We start from the raw sequence: 21245 nt of genomic DNA, 5'->3' as shown, positions 1-21245 counted from the left end.
GTTCCCAATATCACATAAATGAGTGTTGTAAAAGTGTGTTAGTAAGAAACAGACCCTGCAAAAATATCTTACTGTCCAAATGGGTGTGACAGCTCTTGTTTTAGAGACGGAGAGAGCCTTTAGAGGTCATTAGAGATCAAGTGATGTGACCAAGATCACGCAGGGCTTTTTGCGCTCTGAATTTTATCTGGGACTTCTACCTCACAGCTTCAGAGCTCAGGAGGGCATCTTAATAGAGAATTTTTAGGAGACGCACTGACACACATTCATTTAAGGGAAACGTGATCTGCCATCTTGGGCCCAACCCCAGATTTGCTTTCATCAAGTCTAATTATGATAATGGTTCGTTTAACCTCTCTGCCTCCCCCTAACTTCCACTTTAAAGCAAAGGCACTGGCTGAGAAACCTTGGACTGCACAGTTCCATTTTTAGCTCCGTCTGACTCATTTAATGATTTGGTCAGGTTAGTTTGTCCTTGACTCAGTTTCCCCACTGTCAAAATGGGACTAATAACGCTGTCCTGCTTTTTGAGGAAGGGTTATGAAGATAAATTAGTTTTGGCCAGAGAAGAGTCCTGCAGGGCTAGCAGAACTAGGGGACGAGCACAGTCTCTGTTGCAAGTATTATCTATCACTTATGTTTCTCACAGCCCTCCTTGACTTTTCCTGACTCTATTCTTTCTCCTCTTGCAAATCACCAGTGTGTGTATTGATCAGCAATATCCCTCACACAGACCACAGGGCCGTCTCTCCATCAACTTCTTTTCCCTCTCGAAGGCAGATGGTTTTACAGTTGCGAGAGCGAAATCCTGGCCCCACCAACATCAACAAAGCCAGGATCTCATCCCTGGTTTCCCACCATGTGAAGGCTTCCTTTTCTGTCCAAAGGCTGGCTATGGGGTGGCTCCTGCTCTCTTTTTCTAGACCTTCCCTAAGGAAGAACAGTCCCCTCCAAAAAACGCTGAGATGGTTTCGGAGGCAGACAAACTGATGAGGAGTTGAAGGGCTGGTTGGAGAGGGAAAAGCCAGCCCCACAACAACCTGACTTCTTCTAGAGAGGGTTAAGTACTAAATGCCTCTTACTGGGTCACTTAATGATGGATGGTAGTTAGTGGGGGTGGGGTAAAGCTGACTTCCAGCCCTGCATCACTAAACCGTTCATTAGGAAAAACACACACAATGGAAAATGGCAGAGGGGCTCAAGTGTCCAATTTCTCTCTTGAACTCTCTGAACAGGAGGCTCCAGTCAGGGGAATCCCTGCCACCCTTTCTCCCCCTCCTTCCCTGGCAGTTTCTTTATTAATTAACGGAGTTGGCTGGGGACGGAAACGGAGGACAATAATCAACATAGATGGGTCTGCAGACCTATTTTTAATAATGTGCTTTGCATCTGTCCTAATTGGTATGGAAACAGTGACCTGATTGGAACGACCGGGAGCCTCTTGGGGCCTTTCTTTCTTCCTTTCTCTCCCTCTGTTTTCTTTTTTGTTTGGTTGAAGTTTGACTTGGTGGGAGTGGAGGGGCCAGCGGGTAAGAAATATAAAACCTAACCTTAGGGGCTGTTCACAGGCCGGGGAGCGGAGCGGGGTGATGTACTGGGGAGCACAGGGGGTGTGGGGGCAGGGAGGCCTGGATTGGAAAATCGGGTGTAAATGCCGCCAGGGGCACGGAATGTGGCTGCCCCGAGGAGCTGAGGCTGGGTATGGGAAGGAAGGGGCTGCAGCTCTGCTGGTTTAGCTCCGTGGTTTGGACTCTGATGGCTCTTCTGGGTAAGCCAAGAAGTGGTATCGCTTCAGGGACAAGCGAAGCACTCCAAGAACCGGCCGATGGCCAGTCCCTACCCCGCTGTGCAACAAACCTGTGTGCAGTGAGAGAAAGCCCCCTGCAAGAGATTTTTAACCCAAAATAGGCAGGGGGGGAAAATGGCCAATGTAAAGTCAGAAGGTGGGGAGGGACTGTTTATCAGGGAGTGGAGCCATAGGATAAGGGGTAATTGGTTTTAAACTGAAAGAGGGGAGACAGATATTAGGAAGAAATTCTTTCCTGTGAGGGTGGTGAGACACTGGAACAGGTTGCCCAGAGAAGCTGTGGCTGCCCCATCCCTGGAGGGGTTCAAGGCCAGGCTGGATGGACCTTTGAGCAACCTGGTCTGGTGGGAGGTGTCCCTGCCCATGGCAGGGGGATTGGAATTAGAGGATCTTTAAGGTCCCTTCCAACCCAAACCATTCTATGAATACCTGTTGCAGCTGGTGACATTCTTAGCTTTCACATGTTCAGGCAGGGTGACTTTTGGGGTGGGACGGATGGAAGCTGAGCTCTACCAAGCATAAGTGGCAATGCGTCTGCATGTTCTCTCCATATAGCTGTGCTGTCTGTCTTGCAGCTGCCCAGGGAAGCAGATGAAGGACTGATTTCTTCTTTCTCCCACCTGTTTACACGGTAGCATTAGGCCCCTGCGGTCTGTGCTGTTTGTCCAAGCTGCCTTCTAGGGTCTTCGTGTTCTTTAGAAGGTTGCTTATGAGCCTTGAGCATTTGGAAGAACTCCTTTCTCCGTACAGTTGTAGTTTCCGGCAGAGCAGTATTGCACGGGAACTGGGAACCCTTCATCATGGCGGGGACTGAACTCGCGTGTCCAAGCTGAGGAACTTGTCACCCAGGCAGGGACCGTGCTGGGTGTTTTTGCATCACAGTCTCGGTACCAAATTACTGCCTTGCAGCTTCACTTTCTGTAAAAAGCATCTTATTCCAAGTACTGATCCCCACAAACCTTACTGTAGTGTTGTTCGTAGCCCACCATCAAACAACGAGGTGAACAAACAAGCCCCAAACCTGAAATGATGATGAAAGAAGAGTGATTTTCATATAAGCTAGGAAAGAAAATGGACATTATTTAAAATGAAGCGAAACACTTGGGTAGATGGATGGACAGAAGGATTGGCTCAAACAGCTATATTTGTATCTGCCCCAGAAGTGGCTGAACACTTCCAAATCTGGCCAATCTTCCAAATCTCCAAATCTGGAGCCTGCCCGGGGAGGTGGTGGAGTCGCCATCCCTGGAGGTATTTAAGAAACGTGTAGACGTGGCACTTCAGGGCATGCTCTAGTGCCCGAGATTGTTGGGTTGTGTCTGTTTGTGGGTTTGGTTTTGGTGTTTGTTGTTCTGGGATTTTTTGGTTTGGTTTTTTTTTTTTGGTTTGGTTTTTTTTTTTTTTGGTTTTGGTGGTTTTGTTTTTGTTTTTTGTTTTTTTTTTTTTTTGTTGGTTGGACTTGATCTCAAAGGTCCCATCCAACCAAAAATATTCTGTGATTCTGTGATTTTATTTTGAGTACCACAGCAATTATTTTTCCTATATGCCCCAGCTCCTAGAATAAAGCATTATATATAAGAATCTTAGCTTTCTTTTCAGGAAGCTTATTGTTCTTATACCTGCTGTGTAAAACTTGGAAGAAATGGTCCCATTGCCCTCAAAAGGATCAGAAACAGAGGCTGAAAACAAGATCTCCCGAATGTATTGTGTTTATTATTAATAATAATAATAAATCTCTGGTGCTTTTCTCCAATCTCAGTTTTCTGGGGCCTTGCTCGTTAATTTGGGCTGTTTCAGCAGCCGCGGAGACGGCGCTGAATTCAGACCGGGTTTATGGATGGCAGGTCTGGGCATCCGTGGTTTTTATCGCCCTGCTTAGAAAGAGGAAGGAAATAAAGAAAGACTGGAAATGTGGAGGGAGCAGGCGGTGAGCTCCTGCCGCCCTGATGTGTGAGAAGTTGGCCAGGTCCCATGTAAATCAAGGACAAAGTTGACTAATTTCCTGGGTCGGTCATGGTGAAAATATCACATTTCATGGTTTGTTGCCGATTCATAGAAAAATCCTATTAAAACTGGGCAGATTACTTATACAATTTAAACAAATGATGATCAAAGATTATAACATGTTCTGTGAAGAATGAAAAGGAATAGAAATGAATGTGCATCTGGCGAAATGGGGCCGGGTGGGGGTTTTTTTGCGTGCAAAACTTGCGATTTTAGCACCCCGATATTGGGCGGGGGAGCGCTGGGGGTGCAGAGGATTTGGGGGTGGGGGGGTGGGGGTGTGTGTCCTGGCCCTTTTTGAGCAGGGGCTTCTCGGCAGAGAGTGGTGATCTCTCCTTGGCGACCGGGGCGGGGGCGAACGGAGTCACAGGCTGCGGGGAGCGGGCCCGGGGCGAGGTGGGGGGGCAGAGGCGGGGGCGCAGAGGCGGGGGCGGGGTGCGGGACCGGGTGGCCAGCAGGGGGCGCCCCAGGCCGCCTTTTGCGGCGAGCGGCGGGGCGGGGGATGCTCGCCCCCTCCGGTGGGATGCTCGCCTCTCGGCGGCCCAGAGGTGCCGCGGAGGCTACCTGGTCCCACCGGGGGGACTGCTCGGTCCCTCCCGGAGGGGGCTGCTCGCCCCTCGGCGGCCCAAGGGTGGGGCGGGGGCTCCGCTTCGCTGCGAGGTGGTGACGGTGGGGTAAAGCCCCCGGTGTGCAGACCGTCGGTTCGAAAGAAGGTAGCCCGGTGACCAGAGGGTGGTTTTCCCCTGCACAGACGGGTATGGTGAGGTTTTGGAACCGTCTCAAGCTGGAGGAGTGTGTGCTCTCTGCTCAGACCCTAAACCCACGCTGGCTCGTAATCCCCTGCTATATACTACATCACATCCGAGTTGCTCAGGAAGAAACACCTAACCCCAAACCCAACAAAGCTTAGGATGTGAGATAAAGATGAGATATATGTCTCAACAAGACAACAAGGTCTAAACTAGCGGTGAGCCAGACTGCTATTGATCCCTGCATAGATCTGTCCTCTAATGCCTCATCACAGTGAAATGTGTGAAACCTTCACAAGACCTTCACAAAGTGTGAAATGCAACAGCTGAAGAAGAGAATATAGAGGCACGCACGTATGTTTTTGTCATGAAGGGAAGTGTTTTTGTGATTGCTAAGATGGAGATGAAATGGGTAAACAGAAACGTGTCTCCAAAGAAAATGGTAGAAATTTTGGCAAATACAACAAAATGATTGGCAAGACCTCTGTTTTTACACTGAAGGCAGAAAAAGGCAGGTTTTGGGTTGTTTGGGGTTTGTTGTTGGTTTTTGTTTTGTTTTGTTTTTTAAGTCTGATTTCCATATGTCACTGTGAAATTGCCTGAAGGCAGAATTTCCTGTGCACTGCTGAGCGTCCTATCCCAAATACTAATCCCCGTGAACCGGACTGTAGTGTTGTTCATAGTCTGCGTGGCTTGGAAATTAAGTTTAGATAGTCAAATCTGCTGACATCACCACTCATTTTTACTTCTTCAGGCTAGACATACTGAAGCAGCACACTGCTGGAGCTCCTGTCACAAGGCTTGTTTCGCATACCTGCCTCTCCAAAGCTCTCTACTGAAGCTTTCCCAAATACTGGTGTCTGATGAGTAGACAAGACTCAATGATCTTTTCCAATCTAAATGATTCTATGCTGCTATAATAGGGTGGGAATTCAGCTGTGTCTGAAATTTAGGGATGAGGTGTATGAATTTACTGATACTGGCTCTTCTCTTTTATCTATGAATTTAGGAAAACGTAGCAATAAACCTGTCTCTGTATGGCCTTCAACTCCAGATCCAAACCCTAATGCCATCTCTAACCCTAGGGTTGTTCAGAGCCTAGGCATCCATGGCTTCCTAATAACTCAGCATAACATATTTAAGTGTTCTGGCAGCTGCCCTTAATTTTTCTTCAAGAACCAGATAAAACTAAGCACCAAAACCTCCCGTTATGAATCCTGAGACCAAGCCAAGCCATAACCTTACTGATCGTTGTAACACGGGGACATAGTACTGCCCAGAAATTAAACACAAAGTGTTTGAGACTATCAGTCTTTTCATCTTATCGCTGAGATAAGAGAGTTCTGCAGTGGAGATACAACGCTGCGGAGCCTCCTGTCCCGAGCCCTAAATGTGACCTACTGACAGCATTGTTTATGGCTAAAGAACCTGTTGGTCTCTGAACATTAACTGTGGCAAAATTCACATCCACTGAGGCAGGCTGCAATCCTACCGCAGGCTGGACAGAATTCACCAGTAAACCTGGCTGCACAGAACTGTGTGCTAAATCTTAGTTTTAGTCCTCACTTTATTCCTGGCATGGGTGATGCCCTAGAAATTCAGTTATGTCCAAAAGTTAATCGGAAGATGTTTAAATATGCTGATACTGATTTTACCACTTATCTTACCTCAAGCAATGATGCCATTCCGGCTCCAGCGTTGATCATGGCTCAGTAACCCCATTCTGTCTGACAATTAAAAATGATACATTTTAATCTACTTATCCCTGAGCAGGTTTGGCAGAATTGAGCAACAAAAATTGTTTAGCAGAGCCTCATTTCTGGAATGCTAAGCTAGAGCCTAATTGTAATCCTAACCCTGCCTTGACCTCTGCCCAGACACTTGCCATCAGTGGAAAATTAAGAATAAATATTTGACTGTAGCGACACCAACTTTCATCCAGTTTTGTGAGTCTTAAAGATTTAGACAATTAATTTGCCCCTCTAATCTCTCTTGTTCCAGGCTCTATCCTCAACTCTAATCCTATTTTTGACCACAGCTTAGAAACCCAGAATTTGGCATTCTCATCTAGTGGTATCAGACCTTGACTTTCCTCTACAGGTCTGACAGAGGTCAGTAAAAAATTTGGCTCTTCAGATCCTGCTGTCCCTAATTTTAACTCAAATCCCAAACATACCAGCGTTATACACTGGATTCTCATTGCCACCAGACAACGTGAATTAACTTGTGCTTGCCTTATCTTATCTTGCAGAATTCAGCAAATATCCAGCTCTCTGTTCACGTCTCTTTAATCCTGTTCCTAACAAAACCGCCAGCCTTTACCACAGACCAAACATTTTTCCCTTGCTTCAAAATTAGGAATAAGACATTTGAGTCTACTGACACCAGAGTGCTGTGTTTGCGTGGTCGAGGGAGAGCCTTGCACCTGAGATATGACCCTGCTTAACCCGAGCTGTCTGAGTGCCTCTGGCATGGGTAATCTGTGTATTCAGTGATTCAGTTTTCCAAAAAGAAGTGATTTCAGCCTTTAAGTGGTGAATAATTAATAGAATTTCTTTGCATTCAAGGGAAGCGATGCTGATTTATGCCAGCTGATGGATATGGTCTGGTGCATATAGATCTTTACGACACAAAGCGCCTAATGCTGCTTTTCTATCAGGGCTAAAGGATCCAGAGTGTGTGTAGAGCCTTGCTGACGAAAAAATTGAGATTGATCTATAAACAATATGTGCTGTTAGCTATATCCCTGCCTCTGCTAGGCCTGTATATGCTTTATTCTGGCCGGAGGCTGTGAGCTGGCACAAGGGAATAGCATCTGGAGAACGTGGTGGGAGTCATGGTGCTTGGAGGAGTTGACAGAACGACTGCAAGTCTCTCTATTTTTTAATTCTATACCAAATAAAGTGGCATTGGTGTGTCTGATCATGACCTGTCCTAGTGCTGCTGATTACATTTGTGACATGAATGGCCGTAGTGCAGAACTTGGGACACCGGAGTTAGATTTTACAGAGGACTTCTACTGTCAATTTTTGTGATTAAATGTCATCTTTCTTGACAAACTGCCACCTGATGTACGTGATATTTGTAATCATCTTGTTTGGGTAAAAATGCTGAACTAAAAAAAGGAACTGGACATTAATTTGCTTATTTGCTTTTGGGGAGTGAAATGCCTTCAATTTTGTTTTCAAGTAGGCAGTCAGGCTTGAGTGAGGGAGACTATTGGTCACCAACATGTTCTGGATAGGGCAACCCTGTGAGCAGCTGGTGTTACTGGGAAGTAAAATAAAGGAAAATGCACGTTAAGTTGGAGAGCAAGTGAAAGCCATGGATAACTCTTTTCCTGCCCAATACTATGAATAAGCATCTCCCACCAGTGATGCCTTGGTGTAACAAAGCAGTCTTGTGCTTATGCAGCGCTTGGAGAACATGCTACGGCTTCCCACTTGGTATCACCAACTCGCCACCATGGCTGTTTTGATCCAACATTTTGTAGCCTTAGCATCGTGTTCATTTCACGTTAATGGTGAGTAAAGCTGATTAGCTGCTGTTTTAACCGCAGGTAACTTGTCGTTATTGGCAGAAAACATGTTTCATCTGCATAACAGTTTCATGTGAGCAGTGGGGAACATTTTCTATTAGCGTTTGTTGATGTGAAACGTGTTTCTTAGTGGAATTATGTTTGGGACTGGAAGAGAACTTGATTTTCATCCTTAACTCCAACTAGAAAAACTGAATCGTGAAAAGGCACTTTTGGATTCTTTCCCAGCAATGGTATTTTCGATATTACTTCTAACGTATCCCAGATCAGTCTCTATCCTGCTATTTGCTATACATGTGAGGTGCAGAAGCTGGAATCAACCTTCTTAATCCTGCATAAAATATATAAATGTCAACTGTATACACAGGCTGGGGTGAGGGAAGACAAGGACTAGTTCCAGAGGGGCCGTGTCCATGTTCCAGTGGTCTCTTGACTGCCGTGTTCGGGTGGGAGCTTGAGCTCTGTAGGGCCCCGGTGGGGAGCTGAGGCAGGTACAGGGAATTGGTGTGTGTCTGTGTATCCTTTTCTCATCCTGGCAGTGCAACATTCCTCCTCTTCTCTTAGATACCAAGCAGTTCTGTTGATGCTTTTTTTTTTTTTTAATTTTTTATTTACCATAATGACACCTACCAAAACTCTATGCAGCCAAAAGCATGAGTTTTGAAAGTGATAGAATAGTTAATACTTGATTTATTAAGAAATATTTGGCTTCCTTTCTTTCCTCACGCTTTCCAGATAGTGAAGCCATGTACAGGGCTGTGTATGTTTTATAAGAGGCTGTGTTTGGGTCAGTGTCTTTCCGAAATGCAGTCTGTCATATAATAACTGATGACATTACCATTGTAGCGCCCATCATTCTGAAGGATCTCAAAGCACACGGTCATCCTGAGTTACGAGAACAAATGCAATTATATGGCTGTGTCATCAGTAAATACCGAGAGAGTCTTCTCAAGAAATGTAGCCTCTGCTGGCCTAGAAGGTGGAAGTTGCTTAAGAGTGTGCATCAGAATTACACAAACGTTTTAGTGAGCAAGCAGAGAAGAACTCCCTATTTGTTATAAATCAGAAAAGGAATTTAGAAAGATAGTTGCCTTGCAACTTAGTCACTCTAAAGACAAAGTCTTTGCTTGCCCCAAGCTATAAAAATTATGTAAGGGCATGGCTTTATTACTTATTTGGTAGAGGCGGCCTCTTGATTCTTGGCAATCCAGAAGCTGAATTGTTTCCAAGTATTCATTTATAACTAGGGGACCTCCTGCTTAAGGACCTTGCAGTCACAAAACACAGTCCCAAAGAGCGTTGAGACCAAGTGTGACTTGGGGACAAATAACCTATTTCTGATTTTGCTGATTTGAATCAGGGAAACTGCCCACCACGCTCAGTGCTGCAAACCTAACTTACTAGTATTTATTATTTGTATTCCTGGAGTGCCAAGGGTCCATATTACCTACGAAGTCATCGCTGTGCCGGGCAACATAAGAATATAGAACAAACCGGAGATGATTCCTTGCTCCGAAGCTCTAGCAATCCAAGACTGAAGATTCTGACCTGATCAGATGATTATAACTGACATCAGGGAAGCCAGTGCTTTTGCTTCTGATTGAACTTGGTTAAAAAAACCCAACAAAACAGGCTAAAGCACTGTTCCACTTGACTTATTTAGAGAGAGGGAAGAGTTAAAGGACAAAAGCACATGGAAAAATCTAAAATCATCTTCTCTTCAAATGTTCCCAAGTATTTGGGGAGGAAAGAGGAGAGGCAAAACAAAGCAAAGAGAAGCTGAAGCTTGGGCTGCCTTGTTTTTCAGTCATTTTTCCAAGATATGTTGGAGACTCTTTTATGCATTAGCACAGTCTTTGGGAATGAATATTTGTTCAGTGAGATATGACTCTCCCATGGCAGAGCAGTGAAATATAGGATATTTTGCTTGTTGGCAGCAGATTTCTGGCTGTCTACGTTTTTATTAGTGCAGGTTTTTCTATATGAGTATAGCTATTTATCTAGCAAGCGGGGCCAGCAGATAGAAAGTTGAAGAGAGAGCCAGCACAGTCCTAAGCTATGTCAGTAGATAAAAACCCTTAAGGCGAAATATCTACAGGATTGGGCCGTGTGCCTGAATTAGGGGAAATGCTGTTACATTTTCCCAGTCACTTCAATATCCTGCAGTTCTTCCACTTCCACAAACCCAATTTAATGCAGCTGATATAATGCCATACCGAGGGTGTGTTGTCAGCTGCCAGTGTTCAGTCTTGGATCTTTTAATTGATGAGCTAGAAGATGGAGATTTTTAGTAGAGGTTGTAACAAGCTGATGGTCTTTAGTGTTTTGCCCAGTTACCACCAGACATGGTCGGACAGTTACCCCAAGGCGCTGTGAATCAAACCAGCATCTAGAGTGTGCTGGTCTGGTCTGACTGTGTGGTGACAGTGGAGGTATAAGAATCCAAGTATGCAGCCTGATTCTCTGGAGTAATAATTGAGGTGTGATAAATCACACACTGGGGTGTTCTCTGATGGTAGTAGGAATTTGGCTTGAGTACAAACTGTGGGACCTGATCTTTAATTCATAATATTTTAAGATATTTTATTATTATTTATATATATATATTTATAATATTTAAGATATTTTATAATATCTTACGAGGAGAGGCTGAGGGACCTGGGGTTGTTCAGTCTGGGGAAGAGGAGACTGAGGGGAGACCTTATTGTTCTGTACAAGTACCTGAAAGGAGGCTGTAGAGAGACGGGGGTCGGTCTCTTCTCCCAAGTCACAGATGATAGGACAAGGGGTAATGGCTTCAAGTTGCGCCAGGGGAAGTTCAGGTTGGATATTAGGAAACATTTCTTTACTGAAAGGGTTATCAGGCATTGGAATGGGCTGCCCAGGGAGGTGGTGGAGTCACCATCCCTGGAGGTATTTAAGAAACGTGTAGACATGGTTCTTCAGGCATGCTCTAGTGTCCAAGATTACTGGTTTGTGGTGGGGTGCTGTGTGGGTGGGTGATGGTTTTTGGTTTGGTTGTTGTTGTTGTGTGTTCAGGTGGTGGGTGGTGGTTTTGTTTGTGGTGTGTTTTTTTTTTTTTTGTTTTTTTTTTGGTTTTTTTTTTTTTTACTGTTGGTTGGACTCTATGATCTCTGAGGTCCCTTCCAACCACTACGATTCTGATTCTGATATTTTACATGTGTGGCAACTGCTCTTGGAGGTAAGCAGAACCTCTTCTACTAGAGAGGGAAGCAAAGACAAAGCTTACCCAGTGAAACAGGTTACCAAGAGTCAGAAACCAACTGTAGGACCTGCATTTCCAAGTTCATTCCCTAAACTCTTGGTGGTTTTTGCTTGAATAGTTGCTGAAAACAGAGAAGAAAAGGCAGTCTTTTCTCTAGGGATTCAGAAAGAAACTGTAAAATAAGAGACAACCAGTGATGAGAATAAGACACAGCTTGGGGAATGTATGGAGATTGCCTGAAGTAGCCATAGCAGTATAACCAAATCAGAGTAAGTTTTTTGCACGTCATTATAAAGGACCTTACAGATGGGATTTTGATGGAGACGAGGGAAACAACCAAGAGGCATTTATAAGGAGCTCTGTTCCTTCATAAAAGGAGACCCAGGAGGAGGCACAAGTGCACTGATTTGGAGATCCAGGAATTGACTGTGGGTGTGGGAGTAGACGCAGGTAAGAGGTGGGGCTCTCTTGCCCAAAATAAGAGATGTTAAGAGTATAGATAGATGTGAAAGCCCTGGAGAAGGAAGAGAAGAAGCTTCTGATTGCTGTGTTAAAGAAACAGCAGCAGCAGAGAGGAACGAAGAGAGGGCAGCTGTGCAGTAACACAGCAGAAGGGAACAGCAAGTTCCCAGGCCAGAGGGACTATGGCTATGAAGCGTAGTGGTTATGTGGATTGCTTAGTTATATCTATATCTTGGATCATCTAGAGGTTTTGCTTTTATACTCTGTTTTTAGCTTTTCCTATAATTTGGTATGACTTGAGTATGATCTGCGTAGTCAAGAGCTTGAAATTGCAGCCAAACTAAAAAAGTCAACTAAGTAGGGTCAAAGTGATCTTAAAAGGCCTTTCCATAAAAACGTGTAATCAAACTGGTCAGGGGTAAAAGCATACTAGTAAGCAAGTAAACACGAAGCATCCTGGAATCCACTATGTTTTAATATACTACAATTTTCAGGCAAGTTCTAGCATGTTTGGATTATAGCCTCTGTCTGCGCTACGGAGTGTAGGGGAAGGAGACTGCCCAGACTGGGGAGATACTGGTTTCTGACCAAGCCCACTGGGGCTACCATCACACGCAGCAATAGCAGACCGATAAGAATTTGCAAAGCAGTTTGGGATCCTCTGACAGAACCAGTGCAATAGTCCAATTGTACATCTGTATTGCTTTATTTGATGTTTTACACTTATCACCAGCCTTGATCTCATTTTACAAATATTATACAGCTTCTCCTTAATGCTGGCACAAACACCTAACCATTCCTACCATCCAGACCTGCTCCCATGCAGCTTGTCTTGTGACTAAAAGTAAGGTTTTTTTGAAGCATGCAGAATTCCAGAAAGAAACAGAAATACCAGCCTTTATATCGCCAGGATGAGATCAAATAAATACGTGTGTGTATATATATATACACACACACATATGAGTCAAATATACAGATATTTTTCTGTAGTTGGGTGATTTAAAGTATCTGTGTGTTTTATAATAGTGCAATCTGTGTGGTTGGCTCCACGTGATATAAAATAGCAAATAAATAGGCTTTAAGCAACTGAAGGTGGTTTATCTTGTATTTTGGTACAGTTCTGTTATATTCCCTAATTTAAAGATTATTTTTGGAACAAGATTTGTATTGTTTAGAAACTCAGACTTAGTTCTATGATTCTATGATTCTTTAAGAATTCTTTTAAGAATTTCTTCTTAATCTTTTAACAGACTTCTGAAACATCAGGTCCCTGGTATATATTTATGGGCTCCAATCCTGAAAAGAATTTTTTTGTGTGTGTGTGTTTAGTTTGATTTCAGAATAATTGTCTGGATGTATAAAATAAAATGCAGAAATAAATATGCAGATCCAGAGCCCTTACCAATCAATGTAACTATTCTTTTGGACCTGTTTTCTTCACATCTATTTCCGGAGTTGTAAATATAGAATACTTTGGTTTGAGAGATCCTATGTGAATTCTGCAGTAAAAGGATTTCTCTTATGAGATTAAAGTTGCAGCAATAATGGCAATTACAGTTTTAATGAACAATTATTTAAATGATGGCTTTCATTCACATCTAAAGCACATCTGGCATCACCTGATCATTGAAATTCACCTTTCTTTGGGTAGGATAAACCAGTTGTATACCAGTGCATACCGATATAGAAATTTAACAGCAGGCAATAAAAAAAATACTAAAGCTAATGAATCATTCAGAACTACTGAAGAAACCAGCTATCATGGTTTGTGATGGAGTGTGAAGGATCCAATGCTCCAACATCACGATCCTTGTGCAGCGTCCAAGGTCCGTAAAGCCCACAGATGGTCAAGTTTCCATTGCAGACCAGAGCCCCCAAGTTTTGTCATGGTTATGTGGAATTGAGGCTTGTGTAGAATGGAGACTGGTTTTGTGCTTAAGTCACTCGAAGAGGACTCAGAAGGACTGTTCAGTGACCTGGACAAAAACTTGCATTTATCTACTGGTCCTTTCATAATACGTGAGAATGATACTGTCTTGTATCACAGGGGGCTTACGCAGGGAATCATGGACTTGGTTCTCATCAAAGTTAGTTTGCTATTGATGGTAAGCATATGTGTAAGTTCTTTTTGAACAGAAATGAGAGTAAGCATGGGCTTATATGACTTTTCTGACTTGGGATGCATAGCACATGTATGTGTGATGGTTATTTTGTTGCTCTTGCTGAAGAGAGACACCATGGCCAATCCAAGAGAGAAGTCACAGAAGGATTCTCACTGACACCCCAGGGTGTCCAAGCCAGTCCTCCTCTGGTATCACAGCATTTGCGTTCTCTTTCCCAAACTCGTGTTGGGAGGGTTTTTTTTGTTGGTTTGCGTTTGTTTGGGTATTTTCCTCTTTATGCAAGATCTTTTCCTGACTGCTTCTGTCCATTTTTTTACCTCCATTCTTAAAGTTTTTAGTAGTCTTGCTATCCTGTTTCTTGATTTCTTCTGTAGATGTCTGATTCAGAGGGATAGACTGTGCACTGCAGCAGGGCTGGTAGTAAGTCTTCTGCTTTCTAGTTTAAGGTTAGAAAGAGAACCCTTTGGTGGAGGGGAAGAACCGTGGCATTGAAAGGTAATTTCATGTCAGAAGGAAGTGAGGATTCTGCTCTTGGCAATGTTAGCATCTAGTAAAGTCGGAGGAATTGCTCTTCATTTATGTAGAGGTCAGAGCCTGAGCCTTTTACAGTAAGATTTGCCTAGGAAACAGCCTTTAACTTCAGCTGAGTATCTGAAATAGGAATTTTGTTCTACTTGAAGCAATTGTAAGTGAAGGGATGTGAGTGCCTTTGTGGGAATTCTCATCTGTGTATGCCCGCTGAGTCTCTGGAAATACATACATCAAGGTGAGACTGCAATTTCTGAGCTGAGTGTGAGAGTGTGTGTACCTACCTGTGTGACACTGAGGACTGCCAGCACCCGTGTTGGGGCTTGGTGACACGGCTGTGTGTGGTGTGCGATGTGCTATGTCCATCTGTGTATCTCTGTCAGTGCACAAGCTTGTGTGTGCAAACATGTAAGTGAGGACATACGTGAATGTGTATGTTGCCACGGGGCAGAACAGAGCCATGAATGTGCCTATGTGAGCATGAGTATTAACATATCTGTAAGTGCAGAACATATGAATAAATGAATGTGTGTGTTGCCAGGTGGTCTTAGAGGGAGAGATCCTGTTCCAGACACGGTCTCTGCTCTGTCCTGTCCATTTCTGTACGTGTATTAGTTTTAAAGATGAAAAGCGCCCAGCTTGTCTTTAGCCTGGGCATCACCCCTGAGTGCACAGTTGCTATGCCAGCTCAGTGTGTTTGTGTGCTCTTGTGAGAGAGTTGGTAATTGTGAGCGCTCCCTAAGAGAATCTCTGGGGCCAGGGGATACAATAGGCAAGGGTCTAGGGTCTGAAACTGTAGACTTTAATAAAGCCACTGACAGCAAATAAGAGCCTGACATGTGAGTCACATTACTGACAACAAGGGCTGCTTTGTAGTCCCATCTGCACCCCGATCGGGTCCCGTACAGTAACTGAAAGGACAGAACAAACTGCTGCTGCCTTCAATAAATACAACAGTGCCACAAAGGCAGCCGAACAGACCAACTTTGTGTGGCTTTGCTGCAGCTGAGCTACTCTCCTAGCTCTCTTCCTCGCCTCCCCCACCAGTGGAAATGACAGACGTTACCCTGCAAGTGTTGCTTGAGAGCCCTGGCTGTGTGCTTGGCCCCATGGCAGTCATTACACACAGCCCTGGAACATCTCTCTTCCCTGCCACCTCCTGTCTTCACAGCCTTTTCCCTTCTCTCACCCCAGGGACTGGGAGAGCCCTGGAGCCTCTGCCTCGTGAGCCGTGTTCTTTGGACTTCCTGCCCTTTCCTGGGGTAGCCAGCACTGGGAGCTTAGCAAAGCCTTACATCGGGCTATGAGCACAGTTACTCGAAGTGTCTGTGATCAGACTCCCGCTGGAGTGGTCGTGGTGAAAACATCGGACTTTACAGCACAGTAACTTGAAGGCCTTTCAGACCTTTATTGGTTGGTCACCACCTTAGCCCAGGTAGCATCAGGGGATGACAGTATTTGCTATTTATCCAGATGTCACCTAGTGGAGTCAGAACCTTTTTTCCCTGGCTGCCCTCAGGGCCTCTTGTTCTTCCCTCCCTCTGGGCCTCTCCTCTTTTAGCTTGGAGACTTTCCCAGTGAAGCGCTTTCACATGGGAAAAAAAGCCTTGCAGATCAATCCCCCTTCAACGGGAATTTGTGCCACTGTCATGTCTTTCTCGGTGCTTTTGTGACCATACTTTTTTAGTTTGTCCCAATAGTCCTAGAGAAAGGGTCCTTGCTGGACCTGACAGCACGTGCTGTCAGGTATTGAAAGAGTGGTGTAAGCCCTGGGAAAGGTTACTGGGTTATAAATCAAAATATAAGCCTGTGGTTGCCAAAGGAGTGATGTTAAATATCAGGATAATGCTGTCTGTGACAGCGCAGGTTTGCCTGTGTTGTCTATCCTGGCACATAGCATGTCAGCCCACCTGGCAAAAGTCTGAATTCTTGTCCGCCTGAAAGAAAAGTAACATCAGACTCAACAGTTCATGCCCAGCAGAAACTCTGCTTCCTTCTGCGTCATGTAATGCGCACTGAGCTGAGCTCCCTGAAGGTGAGGGGACATTCCATGTGGAACCTGTACCATTTTCTCTGTGCTTCCATGGTGTGCGATGGAACCTGTAGCCTGCCCTGTTGGTGTATACGTACACAGTCAAATTGACACTGTCTTCAGCAAAGAAGATCTCGGCCACAATGATTTGTTCCTAAGGTATAAACCTTAAAGGTCAGATTTTCATTTGGCGACTAGAATATTGCAGCTTATAGGGACAGAAAACCCTAGAGGTGAGATGGAGCAGATCTTTCCTTGGAAAGGACATCAGACTTCGGGGAGCAGATGAACTTAGTTTCTGAGCATCTTTAGGAAATCCTACAAGAAAGCCTTCCGTGAAAAAAAAAAAAATCATCTCCCTGTGACTTCACATCCCCTTCTGTTCAAGCAAACACTCTAAATAACGTTAAGCAAAGGGAAGAACAGACAAGCATAAAACAAACTGGCAAGGAATAATAAGCGATACAGCATACAGAGATCTATGCAGGAAAGAGGAGGATTTCACTGGTGTCACATAGAAGATGCCCAGATGCTGTAGTGGTAGGTGTTGGTAGGTGATTATTTATAGGACCAACTTGTGATGTTGTTTTGCATAAGACTGATACTTCTGATAGTTTAACGTGTGGACCTTCTGCTAGAAATTCCTATTCTCTCTGTATCAATAATGTATAAAGGAGTAAACACCGTTGTTCTGAAATACCCTACAGAGCTGAGAAGCAGCACTGGAAACTTGAAGTCCTGTAGGAAATGTGGTCTATGCTTTTCAGGGAAATCTCTGGAATTTTTGAAAAGGAATTTAGAGCATCTTATGTCACTGTTAAAAGGGAATGCGGATTCCCCAAACCCTAGTCCAGTGCTTTGATCATGTAACAAGCTTCCTTTTTGCTTTGGTGTCTAAGCTCAGACCTGGTGAGACGGGATGAGACCAACGAACATACAGTGGATGCCAGTTCCCTCAGTCCTTGTCTGTCCTGACCATTTGTAGAGGTTTCAGCAGAGGTGACACAGCTGGCTGAAGTGGGAAATGACTCTCAAGCATGGAGTCAACACCACCTGGAGCAACACCATCTCTCGGACAGGCAGGACCTCAGAGATCCCATTTCTAATAGCTTGATACCTCAAGAGAAGTGTTTCCTAGACAGAGATGGAAGAATGGAGCCCTGAAGAACAGGAACATGTTCTAGAGAGGAAAGGGATCTTTGTGCCGGTCTGGCACAGCTTTAACCTTCTTTTATGTTTTCTTGTAGTTGCGTTGTTTCTGTTTAAAAAGATGCTGTCATAAATGGGGGGAAATTATGTAGCTGCAACACTGTGTGCCAAACTGGACAAAGCAATTGCCTGGGGGTGCCTTATGGGAGTGGGCACTCTACAACCGTGGAATGCAAAAGCTTTGTATTTAAGGATGGATTGTGTGCTAATGCAGGTAGCAGGAAGCAACTTGCTGCCCCAGCCTTTCCTGCAGCCGATCCTGATTTCCTCCCAGGAAATCAGAGAGAAGAGTTTTAAATTCTTTTTGCTGTTCTCTGAGAAAGGTGCAGTTGGTAACTATTTGAACTCATGTTTTTCTTTCCAATTCTCCTCCTTTTCTCCCTTCATTGAAGAACTGGTTGGTTAGGTCATTTGAGGCATCGTTTGTGGAGACGCATAGCTCATTGAGTGCCCAAGTAGTTTAGTTTAATTTTCCCAGGTTTCTGAGTGGGTTCTCTAAGTGGTCTTTACTAATGACCCCTAAAAATTGAACCTGGTTCTATATGTTATTAAGCAAAGCCTGGCAGAAGGGCTATAATAAAATGCAGTGAAAAGCCAAGTGCAGATATTTAAAAATAAAATGAAAAAAAATCTTAAGGCCAACAAAACTTTGGAAAAGAAAAGGCTATTGAGGGCACTGGAAATTACTTTTACGCTTTCCCCTGGTAAAGCTGAAGCCTTATTCAGTTCTCCCAGCTGGGATATTGGGAATGCAGAAAAGAACTAGGGATGATGTATGGCGTATGACGTCTTAGCCTGTACAACCTCATCTACCCTACCAGAGGGTGGAGGAAGACACAGGATGGTCAGGTTCAGGCTAGCAGTTTAAAGATGAGCGTACCAGTCTCATCACCCTCTTTTTTTTCTCCCCCAAGGAAATCCTCATTGGCACATTAAAGACTCTTAGTAAATAACTGATGCCTCAGATACCCCAGGCTGAAAGCCTGAGTGGAATTTCATGTCCAGTCTCCACTGACTTCTAGGAGAAGGTAGAGACCAGCTCCTTTGGGCCTTCTTGAAAGTTGTAGCCCAGGCTCTCACGCGGAAGCTCCAGAGCGTGCACCTGAGTCAAGAACTTCTATTGGCACGTGTCAGCTCCTCTGTTGTTCCTGCTTTGTGATCTTAGTTTTAGCAGGCTCCAGCCAAAATCTTGGAGATTTGAGAGGTAAAAGAAACCGGAAAGTCCCAGATCCTTAGCAATTCTGACCAGATAAAGTCATTCCTTATGTTTGAGGTCCAGTCCTTTTCAAGATAGCTTATTTAGATCTAAGAGACTTTGGAAACGGGGAAAAGAGAGAACCTTCTGGGAAAAGAGAGTTTGGTCCCAAACTGTCAGCCATTAAAATACGAGAGACTTTTTTGCCAGCTGAACAGGAGAAGCTACTTCCAATAAAGCCAATCAAAAGCAATTTCCCTGCTGAAAGGTGGCCTACCTGAGAGCGAGCGGCCGCACCAGCTGCACGCCACTGCTGTCAGACTCGGCCGGGTCTGTCAATTAAGGGAACACAGAGCAATCTGTGAGCGCTGAAAGGGATCCCTTCAGAGCCCTCGGTGGCTGAGAGACAGGCCCATTGTCTGCATGCATGTCTCACATAGTTTCAGAGCCCTGATAAGCAGGCACGCCATGAAAAACTGCATTATATGGTGAGCTCGGGAATACTTTGGCTGGGGGTAGATGAGGTGGGGGGGGGTGGGAGAAGAGGTAACTCTGCACCTTTGCATTGTGGGAGGTGGGGCAATGAAAGACGTCGCGTTTGGTGGTCCCCCAATATAACCTCCTTTCTCACAAACTCTTGTTGAATGATGAAGTCGTCGTTTCCTCTGCTTCCCCTCCTCCCCGCCATCCTTGTCCTTTCTTCTGGAGTTCAGAAATCAGCTGGGAAATTACTGCAGCGCTAAGGAGACAAACAGATTAACCACCTTCAACTCCTGCCTTGCCACATGTTGAAAGTCCTTTTTCCTGGGAATCTGGGACCACCAAGGTCTATAGGCTTGTGGTTAGGGAAGAAGAAAGGCTTCAGATGCACACACGCATATTATAGAGATTATAGAATAGGAAGGTAGACACAGCTCCTAGGGGAAGGAATGAGTGGGATTCCGTCACCAGCTGCTTACCAAGGTTTGCTTTCATCTTCCTCACCTTGCAGCCTGGTGCCTGGATCCCTTGGGAGGTATGGGCCCTGTATCCTTCCCAGCGATAGGCCCAGAAGGGCTTGTGCTTTTGGATGGGCACATCCTAGTCTAGAGCAGGATGCCCTCTTAGACTTCGCTGCTTGAGCTTGGGACTATATAAATGTCTTAGTACATGCTAAAATGTCAGCATTATAAAGCAAATAAAACCAAACTCTGTGTTGCTTTTATGTTCTTTTTCTAGGCCATTTTGTATAGAAACAGAAGTTTCTAGCAGAACTCTCTCTTTGAAATAAAATAGCCTCTACGGAATTTTGGCTTTCCATATACTTGGAGGGTATAGAGGCTGTACACTTTGGGCTAGGAAGCAAGGGAATATATCCATGTGGGTAGGCAGTCTGTTAGTGGTGCTGTAGCATATACTTTGGAAGAACGAATGTTGTGGTAACAGGGAAACAAATGCCACCACCCAGGACATGAAGGATGGGTTGCAAGTGACCTTTGCTAACTCTTTTCCTTTCTCCTTCTGGCCGGGGACTCTATTTTCTGCACTCACTGCAAGCTGATAATCTTCATGTTTAATTTTAGTTAAAGGCACTCTATATGATCTCCATTCAGGGATCGAGCCAAAGCTTGCTGTAGACCATGCCCATTTTTGACTGTCACAGACATGTTGGACCAAAGCCATTTCTGATAAGTCAGTTGAATTCTGTGGACTTACCCAGGGACGGGTCTGGCCCATACACTTCAGCTTTCACATCCGTTTTTTGGCAGTGCAGTGGGCTGCCAAAGAGAGGGTTTGGGTTTCTGATCACTCAGTCCTTAGTCGTCGGCAGATACACCCTTGTCAGGCTGCAGTGATTGCCTACAGCTCACCCAGTGACACTCCAGGAGATGGCAGCTCCTAGTTTTTCTCAGTTGGGGGATATGTCTTGGCTCAGCACATTTAATAAGGAAAATTAATGAATTCGTTATTGGATGGAAGCGCCTCTCTCATCTCTGACCTACTGAGGCCCATGGAAATCCATCTTTCTTTTCACCTTAAATAAAGCTCCCATCATGGATGCCAAATTCTACTGTCTGTTCTCACACTCTTCACTGCAGACTCACACCATACTTGCTAGTCCTGGGCAAAGTTTTAGTGCTGACGTAATATTTGACTTATTTTCAAAGGTTTATTCTTCTTTTATCTATCCTTTATTTTATTTCCTTTGGTTTAGGGATACATACTTAAATTGACCACAGAGACCAGCTTTGCTTTGTTCTTGACTCCTTACTTCTCCAAGACTTCTCTAATGCTCATATTAATCTCCTGAAACTGTGTGTTTCCCCTTCCATTCTCACCTCAGTGCAATTTGTGACCTTTCTCACTCCCAAATGCAGACAGACCCTTCTCCG

This window comes from Numenius arquata, chromosome 10, assembly GCF_964106895.1.
Source record: "Numenius arquata chromosome 10, bNumArq3.hap1.1, whole genome shotgun sequence".
In the NCBI taxonomy this organism is placed as follows: Eukaryota; Metazoa; Chordata; class Aves; order Charadriiformes; family Scolopacidae; genus Numenius; species Numenius arquata.
This window is presented reverse-complemented; position numbering follows the sequence as displayed.